Here is a 14,892-nt window from a genome sequence, read left to right as displayed (position 1 = left end):
TGTTACAGAGAGTGTGACATGAGCACTGTAGTTTTTTCTAGGTAAGAGTTACTGTTCCATGTTTAGTTTGGGTGTCTTTTATCAGCCAGAACTACTGATTTACTTGATTTGATTATATTGCCTGTGGACTTGTTTCTTTTATAGACTATTGCTTCATTTCACAATCCACTTCAGGTTTATTTATTTTCTAAACAGATTTGTTGAGGTATAATTCACATACATTTCTCCCATTCAAAGTACACCATTCAGTGTTTTTTTGGTATACTATTAATTTTTTAGGCCAGGTGTGGTGGCTCATGCCTGTAATCCCAGCACTTTGGGAGGCCGAGGCAGGCAGATCACCTAAGGTCAGGAGTTCGAGACCGGCCTGGCCAACGTGGCGAAATCCCGTCTCCACTAAAAATACAAAAATTAGGCTGGCATGGTGGCGCACACCTGTAATTCCAGCTACTTGGTAGACTGGGGCAGGAGAATCGCTTGAATATGGGAATCAGAGGTTGCAGGGACCTGAGATCACACCACTGCACTCCAGCCTGGGTGACAGAGCAAGACTCTGTCTCAAAAAAAAAAAAAAAAAAAAAAAAACCAAGTTAAATTGTGGTAAAATATATATAAAACAAAATTTGCCATTTTAACCATATTTAAATGTAAATTCAGTGCCATCAGTTACATTCACAATGTTATACAGCCATCACCATTATCTATTTTCAAAACTTTTTCTTCCTTCCAGACAGAAACTCTGTAACCATGAAGCAATAGCTCCCCAGTCACCCTCTCCTCAGCTTCTAGTAGCTCCTAGTCTACTTTCTGTCTCTGTGAATTTGCCTATTCTAGATATTTCATATAAGTGGCATCATAAAGTATTGGTCCTTTTGTATCTGGCTTATTTCACTTAGCACAATGTTTTCAAGGTTCGTGTTGTAACGTCAGAATTTCATTTCTTTTTATGGCTTAATATTCCACTGTATGCATATATGATATTTTAATTACCTATTCATTTTGTTCATTTGGTGATGACCATTTCAGTTGTTTCCATCTTTTGGCTGTTTGAATAATGCTGCATTGAACATCAGAGTACAAGTATCAATATGGATAAGTCTCTGCTTGTCATTCCTCTAGGGACATACCTAGAAGTGGAGTTGCTGGTAGGCTTATTTTTAGAATTATTTTCTTTCTGAAATAGTGAACTTTCCTAATGTGGAAAAAATCAAATCAAGTTTTAAAACACATATTTACATAAGCTTTATTGCATAAAATATCACTTTACTTTTGGCCTCATCATAACAGCACATTTTTTATTCTCTCATACTTCTAGCTACTTCTTCCTGCCATCCCCTATCCCTGAAACTCCACACACTTTTCTTGACCTTCCCTTGCTCTTCTGATCGATGGCTGGGATAATCTTACACCATCACCCTCAATCCTTCTGTATGCAGCTGTTTAAGAGGCCCTGCTCTATGAACCACTGCTGGGACCATTCTGACTGTCACACTCTGGAACCAGAGCCAGGCAGAAGAATTTTAAACTTCAGTATTGACTGGCCGGGAAGGGATCTTACTTCCAATCTGATTTGGATCTTTCATGATCTCTAGTTCTCTTTTTGCCCTTTGTCATTCCTTCTTCTCACTGTATGGTATAAACCATCACCCTTACACTTTATCCTAATGTACAGGTGACACTGTCTCCTACTTCACCAACAAAATAAATGCTATTGAATACACCAAGTTAAGGAGCCTGAATTATAGGTAATGGTGCCTTTGAAGTAGTTTAAAGAAGAAAATGATATAATCGGCTATGCATTTCAAAATGGCTATTGGATGAGGCAACAAAAAGGAATGTGTAGTTAGAATGAATCAAGAAATCATTACAAATTCCAAGTGTCTTAGTCAGTTTGAGCTACAATAACAAAGTACCATAGACTGGGTGGTACTTATGGTTCTGAGGGTGAAAATGCCGGCATGGTTAGGTTCTGGTGAGGGCCCTCTTCCACATTGCAGAGCACTGACTTCTAATTGTATCCTTAATTACAAAAAGGGGGCTAAAGAGCTCTCTGGGATCTCATTTAAGGCACTAACCCCATCTCAAAGTCCTTACCACATAATACCATCACCTTAAGAATTAGAATTTCAACATATGAGTTTTGGAAGGACACAAATGTTCAGTCCATAACAAAAAGATTAAATGATTAATCACAAATATCACCTTTTTTTTTGAGACAGTGTCTTGTTCTGTTGCCCAGGGTGGAGTGCAGTGGTGCAATCATAGCTCACTGCAGCTTCAAACCCCTGGACTCAAGCGGTCCTCCTGCCTCAGCCTCCTGAGCAGTTAGAACTACAGGTGTGCGCCACCACACCTGTCTAATTTTTAATTTTTTTGTAGCGATGGAGTCTCCCTATGTTGCCCGGGCTGCTCTCGAACTCCTGACCTCAAGCAATCCTCCCACCTTGGCCTCCCAGAGTGCTGGCATTACAGGCATGGGCAACTGCGCCCAGCCTACAACATTTTTTTAAAAACATCATTTGGTTTTATTAACTGCTTGAAACTTCTACCATTCTTCATTCCTTACCTTTTGTTTTTTTATTTTTTTAATAAGCAATATGACTTTTTTTAGTGACTTTGGAAACAAAACCTCCCAAATAATGCCTGAACCCAAAGTTACATAAAAATGGCTAAAAATATTTTAAAATAATAGATTTGAACATCATTTGTAGTTTCTGCCTCATAACATGAATGCTTTCAGCTGGACAGTAGATTACAAACCATCTCTGATCATGTTAAGGCCGATTAGATGATCAGTCAGTCCTGGAGCTGGCAGGTGGGAGGCTCTGCCTGTCTTGTCACTGCTTGTTATGCTGGCCCTCTATGACTGAAGCTGACACAGAGCCCTGGCCCCTGTTGACATCACTGATACACACCCATTGCCCATCAACCAACTGCTTCCTCAGGGTCACCTTATTGTCTCCACCAGAGATGGCCAATATGTTGGCTGTGATGGACCTGCCCACATGCTACATGACATCATTGAACTTGTGCAGCAATTTGGGAGACCATGTATTTCCCAAGGCATCATCACAGGTCCAAATGAACACACGACCATCCCAGGAGCAGCTGGCGATGGTGCTGGTGGGCAGTCTGATGGAGGGGGCCCAGGCCACATCTCAAACCCAGTCACTGTGCTTCCAGCTTCTGCTCTCCTTCCACTGGCCATCCTTGAAGAGGTTGTCACAGCCACCTGATGGAAACTTCTTGATGTAATTGGGTTTCTGCCTGGTCTATGAGGCTTCCAGGTACAACAGCAGGGGCCTAGCTGACAGCATTGCAGCCAATGGTGTAAGCGTTGTTGATCTTCTTCACTTCCCATTGGCCTTCTCCTGTATAAGTCAGCAGGAAGATGCCCCCCTCTGAGCTCCCACAGGCCAGGATCAGGCCGTAGTCATGGGGGACCTAGCATACAGAGTTCACTGAGGAGTCATATCCTGAAGGGTCGTGGGTCTTCTCCCTGGTGCCGTTTTCATCTTTCCAGATAATGACTTTCCAATCATAGGAGCACAATGCCAGGATATTGCCATATGTGGGGTGAGCCCAGGCCACTTGCCACATAGGACTCTCATGACTTCTGAGGTTGGCAATGAGGATCTGCCCTCTGTTGTGCACTTTGAAAATTTTGACGGATTTTTCTGATGAGCAGGTTGCCAGATGGGTGCCATAGTAGTCCATCTGGGCATCATGAATCATATCCTTATGGGAGGTATCCACAGTGTTAATTACTGACACCATGATTGCAGCGTGACTGCTCTAGGGACGTGGCAGCTCCTGGTGGTGCCTCCCCATTCCTTACCACCTTTTTTTTTTTTTTTTTTTTTTGAGACAGTCTCGCTCTGTCACCCAGGCTGGAGTGCAGTGGCACGATATTGGCTCACTGCAACCTCTGCCTCCCAGGTTCAAGCGATTCTCCTGCTTCAGCCTCCTGAGTGACTGGGATTACAGGTGCACGCCACCACACCTAGCTAATTTTGTATTTTTAGTAGAGACGGGGTTTCACCATGTTGACCAGGCTGGTCTCGAACTCTTGACCTCAAGTGATCCACCTGCCTGGGCCTCCCAAAGTGTTGGGATTACAGGCGTGAGCCACCCCGCCTAGCCTCTTATCACCTTTTTTAGCAACAATGTTTGCCTCTTCAGATGGCCACAATGTTTGTAATCTTTTCCTCTAGAGAGAATAGAAATCTTTCTTTTTAGCCTGGCTGATTGAAATTTGTTTAGTATTGATAGTTTAGAAAAACAAAAGCTTCACATTTTATTACTGATAATATTATATAAATGTTTAAGATTGTAATCAAAATTGGGGAACTGTCTCTCCAGTTTGTTCATATATGAGCTGTAATTTTTGGAAGAAATTTTCACAGACAGGTTATGGCCCCATACATTTCAAACCTTGCTTCTCCACAACCCATGTACTTCCGGGGCTGGGTGCCTTCAGGCATAATTGTATTGCACTATGATGCTAAGTGAGTCAGCACATTGGGTGAAGGGATGATCCATTATTCATAACTTACCTACTCATGGAAGTAACGAGGAATCATATCAATATATCCGACTGTACCCATGTAAAGTAAATCCCTACTTTAACTGATTTTTAGTTGGGTCCCCAAAATGCCTATAGCAACCTGTAAAACCTCCCAAAGGAAGAGGACATTTGACACAGGGAAGCTGGAACAGAAAGAGACAAGGATCTTAGCTTGTTATGGTCAAATTATATTACTTTTGCAAGTTTTACAAAAACATATGACACTATGAACATGCTGGTGGGATTCCTCCCTTGGGGCACTTCTGGATGCAGCTGCCATGGTAGCCTAGGAATGAGATGATGGCAGGGGCATCAGGGAGTGGAGAGGAAGAAATCAATTTGAAAAACATTTAGGGTTGGGCACAGTGGCTCTTGCCTGTAACCCCAGCACTTTGGGAGGCCAAGGTGGGAGGTTCACTTGAGGCCAGGAAATCAAGGCAAGCTTGGGCAACATAGTGAGACTGTCTCCACAAGAAAATTAAAAAATTTAAATTAGGAAAGAAGTGTTCAGGAGGTAAAATTGATAGGATTTGGTGATTGACTGAACACAGATGTGAGAAAGAATGAGGAGTTGTTGATTTTTCCAGGTTAAAACCTTAGTTAGATAACTAGGTGGGTACTGGGATCGGCACCTGAGATAGAGGATTGCAGAGGAGGCCCTGGCAGGGACAGGGGAAGCAAGTTCAATTCTGGGCATATTCAGCTCAGTATTTCCAGGAACATCCAGGTAGACAGATTTCTCCATAAGCACCAACACTTAATAGTAAGACACTCCAGGGAGAAGTCGGAAAGGCTGGCGCAGATTCTGGGGCGATCAGTGCAAATGGAAGCCGAAGTCCAGGGAGAGGTTGAGACTGCACATGGGGAGCTGACTGAGGAGGGCAATGGGCCAAGCAAAAGACAAACCCAGGGGATCCCAAGCTTTAACAACTGGGCAGAGTAAGAGAACCCACAAAGGAGACAGAGTCTTTAGAAATTGCCAGGCTCAGTGGCTCATGCGTGTAATCCCAGCACTTTGGGAGGCCGAGGTGGGTGGATCACCTGAGGTCAGGAGTTCGAGACCAGCCTGGCCAACATGGTGAAACTCCATCTCTACTAAAAATTAAAAAATTAGGTGGGCATGATGGCACACGCCTGTAGTCCCAGCTACTCTGGTGGCTGAGGCAGGAGAATCACTTGAACCCAGGAGGCAGAGGTTGCAGTGAGCCGAGATCATGCCATTGCACTCCAGCCTGGGTGACAAGAGCAAAACTCTGTCTCAAAAACAAAACAAAACAAAAAAAGAAATGAATGTAATTCAATAGCTTATGATAGATTGCAGCTTAACATGTCATATTTTCCCTCTTTTTTTGATATTTCTGGTTTGAAAGAGAAATTAACTACAAGATTTAGTGGATATATATATATATATTTTTTTTTTTTTTTTTTTTTTGAGACAGAGCCTTACTCTGTCACCCAGGCAACTTCCACCTCCCTGGTTCAAGTGATTCTCTTGCCTCAGCCTCCTGAGTAGCTGGGATTACAAGCGCACACCAATGCACGTGGCTAATTTTTGTATTTTTAGTAGAGACGGAGTTTCGCCATGTTGGCCAGGCTGGTCTCAAACTCCTGACCTCAAGTGATCCACCCGCCTTGGCCTCCCAAAGTGCTGGGATTACAGGTGTGAGCCACCGCACCCAGCCAGTGGGCTCTTTCTTATGAGACTTTGTAGACATTCCATTAGCTGATTTGTTAAAAGATCTTCAAAATATTTGCTTGCATCAAGTAAAGGAAATTGGATGGTAGATATCCCCTGTATATAGCTCTACCTGCCTCCTTCCTTCATCAAAGACTCAAAAAGTGGAATATGTCTCCTCTTTAATCCATTTCAAGAACACATTAGGTGGTGATGGGCAATATATTTCACTGACATGGACTCCTGGGGATAATCTCCCAGCAGGCTGCATAAGCCTGTGCTCAGTGGTGAAGGCCCCCAGGCGGTTGTCTTCATATGAATCTTCAAGGCATGGCAAAGCTCATGACATTTGCATTTTAAAAGGTATTTGCTTTGGTGTGGGTAAAACTCAACCAAACATGGTTAACACTTTGACCTCGAGGATGAACCATAAAAATATAGGGCAGCGACCTCCTCTTCCCTACTGATTCCTGAGAGGGGCAGTGGTGAGTTTATTTTTGTATGCTGTCAAATCAACTTAAGACCCATTTTAAGAGTTTTATTTCTGTTCTTTATAGGGATTCCATCAACGTAAGAGTTCCACTGATTTTTTGGAAATGGGTCACTGTAGAAATTAATCAAGTGGTAGTGAGGACCTTGATAATTGGAGTGGATCCTGGGATTCCCAAAGGTAGTAACTGGGCTGAGTGGTGAAGAGGGGATGGGAGAACAGCCACAGTGATTTTTTCTGTACTTCAAAAGCTTAATGAAGTTTGAAATTTGATCCAGGATTTGTCTACACTGGCTGATTGATCATCCTGCTCTGTTTATGACTGGAATGACATTGGCTTGATACGCAGACACAGCTGTCTCTTGCTGATGTATAGTGCTGGTGAAAACCAGTGTTTTATGTCTGATGGTTACAGATGAGAAAGGGAATATTACTTAGCAACTGTTAAATAGTCTTTTAAAGTGTCACCTGCTCTCTTGTAGTACTGGTCTCTTCGTTTCCTGTAGAGTTGGCTTTTCTAGTCCCTCTTCCAGAGTGATTTCTCTAAAACACTGATGTGATCGCTTCTCAGTCTTTTGGCTAAGATCAAGTGTAGTATCTAAAACACTGATGTGGTCAGGATACCTTCCATGACTTGGCCCCTATATTTTTCCAGCCTCATCTTTCAATTCTCCCTTCTTAGATGTGACTTCCTGGCCTTAAGTTGGAGCTATATACAATTCCATGAATGAAACAGCCCTGTTTATACCTCCTGGTCTCTGCACCCTCTGCCTTTATTCACCTGGAAATGAAGACACACCTCAGTTACCTTATCTGCAGAGTCTTCTTTGACCCACTTGTCAGCCAAGTTAGTCACATTTTGTTTTCTATCACGTTGTAGAAATCTTTTAAACATTAGTTTTCCTTTTTTTTTTTTTCTTAACTTTTAGGTTCATGGGTACATGTGCAAGATTGTTGTGTAGGTTAACTGTGTGTCACAGGGGTTTGGTATACAGATTATTTTGTCACCCAGGTAATAAGCATAGTACCTGATAGGTCATTCTTTGATCCTCTGCCTCCTCCTACCTACCACCCTCAAGTAGGCCCTGATGTCTGTTCCCCTCTTTGTGTCCATGTGTTCCCATCATTTAGCTCCCACTTATAAGTGAGAATGTGCAGTATTTGGTTTTCTGTTCCTGCATTAGTTTGCTTAGAATAATGGCCTCCAGCTCCATCCATGTTGCTGCAAAGGACATGATCTTGTTTCTTTTTTATGGCTGCATAGTATTCCATGGTGTATATATGCCACATTCTCTTTATCCAGTCTACCATTGATTGTCATTTAGGTTGATTCCGTGTCTTTACTATTGAAAATACTCCTTTTTGTGGTGTGTTAATATAACTGATTTATACACATTTCTCACTCTCTGGAATAGGAGCTGTTTATAAGTCTAGTACCAAGCATAGGACCTGACACAGAGTACTTTCTTAATAAGAGTTTGTTGGATGAATGTATGAAAACATTAGAGGTCTTGGTGAAGGAAAAGGTGGTCACCATTGAATCTAGTGGATTCCACAGGGAAAAGAGCAGCTTCCTGTGTTGAATTTGTCCGGTTAAGTATGAGAAGCAACATTTCTGATTGCTCTGAAAAGTATGATTAAAGCACAAATTATTATGGAAAAATAATGGTTTAGAAGTATAGCATTTTGGTATATTTGTTCATTTCTTTTCTGAAACATTAATTAGCTAAGGTAAAGATGAGGATTTTGCTATATGAGAATCAAACTAGTATCAATGAAAATCATCAATATTAAAATGAAAAGTTAGAAAATTGTAGTAAATGGGATAGACAGATGAAAGCTTAATATCTGTATTATAATGAGCTAATATCACTGATCAGAATATCAAGATCTACATAGAAAATTGGGTAAATGACGACCAAGCGCAGTGGCTCACGCCTGTAATCCCAGCACTTAGGCCGAGGCGGACGGATCACCTGAGGTCGGGAGTTTGAGACCAGCCTGACCAACATGGAGAAAACCCGTTTCTACTAAAAAGACAAAAAATTAGCCAGGCGTGGTGGCACATGCCTGTAATCCCAGCTACTCGGGAGGCTGAGGCAGGAGAATCACTGGAACCTGGGAGGTGGAGGTTGCAGTGAGCCGAGATTGTGCCATTGCACTCCAGCCTGGGCAACAAGAGTGAAACTCCGTATCAAAAAAAAAAAAAAAATTGGGGGGTAAATGACATAAGCAAGTATGGATACTTGATGAAAATGTAAGTATACACTATTTTAAGAGTCTTATAAAATACTCATATCCTTTGACCTAGTCACCCCACACTCAGAGCGTTACTTTTAAAAAATAAAAATTTAAAAGGATAATGCTATAGACATGAAGTTGTTTGTTGGAACTTATAAATTTTGATATTTATGATATCAAAATTGGAAATAATTCAACCCCTAACGCAGGAAGGAGGATTATGTAAATTCTGTCATATCCACACAAAACGCTGTAATATGCAATAAGTAAAATTGTTTTCAATATATAACCATGTCAAAAGTACTTTTAGTAAGTGGCAGTAGCAAATTACAAAATTATCTCTTAAGTTTATGTTATATGTATGCATAAGGAATGGATCTAGGAGGGACACTAGAAGAGAAAAGGTTTTGTGCTGGCTTTGGGGGTTGTTTTGTTTTGTTTTTGGAATTGTGGGTGAATAAACTTTCTTTTTTTTTCTTTTTTTGAGACAAAGTCTTGCTCTGTCACCCAGGCTGGAGTGCAGTAGCACGATCTCAGCTCACTGCAACCTCCACCTCCTGGGTTCAAGCAATTCTCCTGCCTCAGCCTCCTGAGTAGCTGGACCTACAGGAGCATGCCACCATGCTTGGCTAATTTGTTTGTATTTTTAGTAGAGACGGGGTTCTGCCATGTTGGCCAGGCTAGTCTTGAACTCCTGACCTCAGTTGATCCACCCACCTCAGCCTCCCAAAGTGCTGGGATTACAGGCGTGAGCCACCACGCTGGGCCTAATACTTTCTATTCTATTGTTACAACAATAAGGAGGCAGGGCAGAGCAGTGGGAACAGCGCTAGACTTAGAGCCACAGTACCAGCTCCCTCCCTTGTTCCCATTATAATCTTGAGCCAATTTCTCAGTCTTATCTCTAAAGAGGAAATATAATAACTAGGTATGAGAATCTTTGGAAGTAGTACATGAGATGACAGTACAGGCGCCTAAGCACTGCATCAAAGTAAGCTGAGTGTAGGTTGAGCAAGTATGTCCATACAATGACTTTTTCTTCCAGTGTGGTAGAAAACATTGCAGTCCTAGTTAAATTGGAATCCGCCTTGAACTTTAAGAGATATATGACATGGTCACTAATATGTGCAGGTAAGTAGGGAACCTCAGGAAACAGATCATACTGCTCTCAGGTCCCTCTTTGTGAATTTGTGTTTTCTGCTTTTATTGGCCAGAATGGGGAGTGAAAGAGGAAGGCATGGGTAAACGGCTAGTGGAGGAGTGTGGTCTAGACTTCAGGGAAAGCGGGGAAAGAGATCTTACAACATTTTTCACTTTCCAAGATAAATAGTAACTCTTTGATCTCACATTTATTTCTTTTAATATTATGTTTTAAAACTTTCACAGAGATATAGATTCATATTGTGGGTACAAAGCACTTTCCAGAGCAAGATGGCCGACTGACCACCTTCTTATCTCTTCTCCCTTCCGAAATGTTACTTCTTTCAAAAAATGGGAATCTTTTTAAAACTGGAGATGGTAAAAGGGGAGTTGTTCGTGCATGACAGATTTTGAAAGATCTGTGGTGGCTGATGATGTAGGGCAAGGAAATCTCAGTCCCTAGTGAGTGTGGAATAGAGTTACAGAAACAGAGAGCAGGTAGTAGACTGGTCTCAAAGAACCATGGAGACCCAGGTCCTGGAAATACACGAGTGGCAAAGGATAGGAGTGAAATGGAGCTGACAGTGAGAAGATTAATTAAACCTTATGTATTTTCTGTTAGGTCCTCTGCTTCTTCACCTCAGTCTCAAACACAGACCGTCCATCAGGGAGGCATCTTTCTACCAGTCAGAAAATCAGAGAGGGTTTTCCTTAAAACATTAAAAAACGTAAACAGATTAAAGATCCTCCACATTACATCTGATTCTGTCAAAGCACCCTAAAACAAAACCCCCAGAGCTGGGCGTGGTGGCTCGTGCCTGTAATCCCAGCACTTTGGGAGGCTGAGGCAGGCGGATCACCTGAGGTCAGGAGTTCAAGACCAACCTGGCCAACATGGTGAAACCCTGTCTCTACTAAAAATACAAAAAAATTAGCTGGGTGTGGTGGTGGGCACCTGTATTCCCAACTACTCAGGAAGCTGAGGCAGGAGAATCACTTGAACCCGGGAGATGGAGGTTGCAGTGAGCTGAGATCGTTCTACTGTACTCCAACCTGGGCGACAAGAGCAAAACTCCGTCTCAAAAAAACAAAAACTAAAACCCAGAGGACAAGCCCTGCTCCTGTACACAGAGCATGACTGTTAGAGAGAGGACGATTATGCAGATGCTGGGGCATTCATTTGCCTTACCATTAAATAGGAATGAACAACTAAGCATGGCCAGACACTGAGGGCAACCATAAAACCTGCAACAGGAAAGAGAAAGACCAAGATGAAATAAACAGAAAAGTGACTGTAGAGGCAACAAAGAATTCAGGGGACAGGAGATATCTTAAGTAAAAAAAACAAAATCCATCAAGTTTATCTTTCAGAGATATATTACATCCATAAAGTAAGAATGGGATACTTTGAAAACGATGCTACTAGAGAACAGGAGTTCTTGGATATTAAGAATAATCTCCTAGAAACTAGGACCAGAATACAGAGATGGAAATCAGAAAAGATAAGAGATAATGAGGAACAATCTAAGATGCCCAACTTGTTACCGATCAGAAGGAAAAAATTGGAGAAAAAATGTCAAAGAAGTAATACAGAATTTTTTCAAAATTGAAAGGGATCTCTGAGTTGTCGACATAATGAATGCAAAGAAGATACATAATCAGATGTATCACTGGGAAATTTTAGGACATTGAGAATAAAGAGGTGACAGATGACTAGGCATAGTGGCTCATGCCTATAATCCCAGCACTTTGGGAGGCCGAGGTGGGCAGATCAGTTGAGGCCAGGAGTTCGAGACCAGCCTGGCCAACATGGCGAAACCCTGTCTCTACTAAAAATACAAAAATTAGCTGGGCATGGTGGCGTGCACCTGTAATCCCAGCTATTCAAGAGTCTGAGGCATGAGAATCACTTGAACCCGGGAGGTGGAGGTTGTAGGGAGTGGAGATCACACCACTGCACTCCAGCCTGGGTGACAGAGTGAGACTCCATCTCAAAAAAACAAAACGAAAAAAAAGAGGCGACATAGGGTAATATGCTAATTGATGGAACTAATAAATAAAGATATAAGGATATTATTTTAAAGGTACAAAGATAACTAGGAGAGAAGCTGAAAATGGTGATATAACCATAATAGCAAGAAAGGAAGATAAACTTTCTTTATCTTCTGGGCTGTACTCTCATGTGTTAAAGAAATCAATGATAAGAAAAAGCAGTACACATATATTACTTAGAGACCAGAAGGAGCAAAAATAGGAACAATTAAATAATCTTAAAATGTGCTGGGCGTGGTAGCTCACCCCTGTAATTCCAGCACTTTGGTAGGCCAAGGTGGGAGGATCGCTTGAGTTCAGGAGTTCGAGACCAGGCTAAGCAACACAGTGAGACCTCATTTCTACAAAAATAAAAATAAAAATTAGCAGGTCATGGTGGTGCATGCCTATAGTCCCAGCTACTCAGGAGGCTGAGACAGGAGGATCACTGGAACTCAGGAGGTTGAGGCTGCAGTGAGCCGTGATTGTGCCACTGTACTTCAGCCTGGGCAACAGCCTATCTCAAAACAAAATAATAAAAAATGATAATTTTTAAATGGCTTCCTCTGAAAGACAGAACTAAGAGAAAAGTGAGGCAGGGGACTGTTGCTTTTCACTATAACAGTCTTTTGTCCTCCTCTTTTTATTTATTTTATTTTATTTTATATTTTATTTTTTGAGATAGAATCTCACTCTGTCACCCAGGCTGGAGTGCAGTGGTGCAATCTCAGGTCACTGCAACCTCCGCCTCTCAGGTTCCAGCGATTTTCATGTCTCAGCCTCCCAAGGAGCTGAGACTACAGGCATGTGCCACCATGCCTGGCTAATTTTGTATTTTTAGTAGAGATGGAGTTTCACCATGTTGGCCAGGCTGGTCTTGAACTCCTGACCTCAAGTGATCTGCCTGCCTCGGCCTCCCAAAGTGCTGGGAATACAGGCATGAGCCGGGTGTCACTTTTCTGGCTGGAAACCTCTGTGGCCTGTGGCGCCTTTGCCCGAGTTTTGCTCGGGCCCACTGGGTTCGTTCTGCCCACTCGGCCTGGCAGGCTGCACTCGGTTCATGCTTCCTGCCTGGATCCCATACCTGCCAAGGGCAAGTCAGGCATAGAGTGGCAAGGGGTGTGTGAGCAAGCGTGGGGTTGAGCCACTGTGCACGGTCAGACACGCTGGCTGCTGCTGCTGCAGGGTGAGCAGCTCCAGGTGCCCGCACAGGCGCCAGCTCTCTGCAAGGCTGCAGCTGGACCAGGCGCACTGCAGACAGCTTCTCTGGCTGGCATCAGGGTATGCAGTAGTGCCCAGAAGCTTGGAGATGCCAGAAACCACAGGGCCCCAAAGAGGGAGTCACAGCCCCAGCTCGGGTAGCTCCCAGGTCTGGGCTCCCCAGAGGACCATAGCTCTTCTCTCCTTTTCCCCCACAACGTGGTGAGCAAGGGGCATGTTTCAGCCCTATTTGTGTTAACAGCTCTTTTAGCCTCACCATTCAGCGGATCTTGAATTCTTGTCCTACATCCAGGAAGAATGAGGTATACAGACAAGTGGAGGGTTAGCAAGATGAAGAGTAGCTTTATTGAGTGATAGAACAGCTCAGAGGAGGCCCACAGTGGATAGCTCGTCTCCATAGCCAGGGTGTCCCAACGAGTGTTCAGCTCTCAGCAGAGAGGGTAGTGCCTCTCTGTGGGTAGATTGTCCCATCCTCCCTCCATGCTCTCAGCAGAGAGGACAGCTTCTCTCTGCAGCTGATTGTCTCCCCTTGTCTCTCCATCTTCTAGTCTTGCTGAGCCCGCAGTTGTTATGGGCTTCAGTGGGGAGGAAGTGCTGCTTGGACCATGGCGGCCATTGGCAGGCCCAGGGAAAAGCACCACAAGTTACCCCTCTGGTCCATGAGACTAGTGGCCCGAACCCCAGGCTTCGGGCCCTCCCCAGCTTGAAGGTGGGGCTTCACCAGGGACTCGCCCCCTTCCACCCAGGAGCCTGTCTACCTTCTGCCACCATTCATGGCGCCCAGGCTGTTTGTGCCAAGGGACGCCTACAGGCCAGTGCTGAGCTGCCCTCAGCACCCCCTCGGCCTCCCTCCTGTGCTCATCGGTGCCCAAAGTCCAGAGGGGGCTGAGGTGGCAGGGGGCTGGCATGTCAGTGCTACCCTGAACGTTTGCACACCCAGCCAGCATGCGACAGCACGTGGGCTCAGCCCCATCCTTGCTCCGAGATCGGAGTGGCGCTGGGAGAAGAGAGAGGCTAGGCAGCGGGAGCAGACACCTCTTAGCCTTTTGGGGGATGGGGGCCTTCCTGGATCCCCAAGAGTGCAGAGATGTTTCCGTCTGCAGCTGCAGCTTGGTAGCTGCAGCCACGCCCAGCTCCTGCTTGGCTGCATGGATCGTGGCACTGCCCCGGGCACAGCTCTACCTCGGGGCCCTTCTCTGTCCGCCCCTCCGTGCCCAACCACGCTGCTCCCCCACCAGCGGGTGACTCGGCCCAGTCCCATGGTGGCGGGCTTCAGGGACTGACCACCTCCTTCCTGCTGCACCCTTTCCACAGCAGCAGCAAGGCAAGAGCAGTGACGCGGGGCCAGGGTCAACAGCGGCAGAGGCTCCGGGCCTGGGAGTGGGTCCTGCCTGGCCCCATGAGGCTGGGGACGGCACAGTCAGCTGCCTCAGGGACATGGGGCACAGGGGTCCTCTCCGCCGCTACTACTGGCCCTGCAGCTGCTCCCACCGCCACTGCCCACGACCTCCTTCCGCCACAGCCAGC

General features: G+C 44.4%; 1 protein-coding gene and 1 pseudogene across 4 annotated transcripts in view; one reads left to right on the top strand and one right to left on the bottom strand.

The window, feature by feature from the left end:
- GLB1 (galactosidase beta 1) overlaps positions 1-14,892 on the top strand; it is a 139,881-nt gene that overhangs the window by 60,096 nt on the left and 64,893 nt on the right. The window lies entirely within an intron of this gene.
- On the bottom strand, positions 2,838-3,847 carry LOC101126489 (protein SEC13 homolog; annotated as a pseudogene).

This window comes from Gorilla gorilla, chromosome 2 (assembly GCF_029281585.2).
Source record: "Gorilla gorilla gorilla isolate KB3781 chromosome 2, NHGRI_mGorGor1-v2.1_pri, whole genome shotgun sequence".
Taxonomy (NCBI): Eukaryota; Metazoa; Chordata; class Mammalia; order Primates; family Hominidae; genus Gorilla; species Gorilla gorilla.
This window is presented reverse-complemented; position numbering and strand designations above follow the sequence as displayed.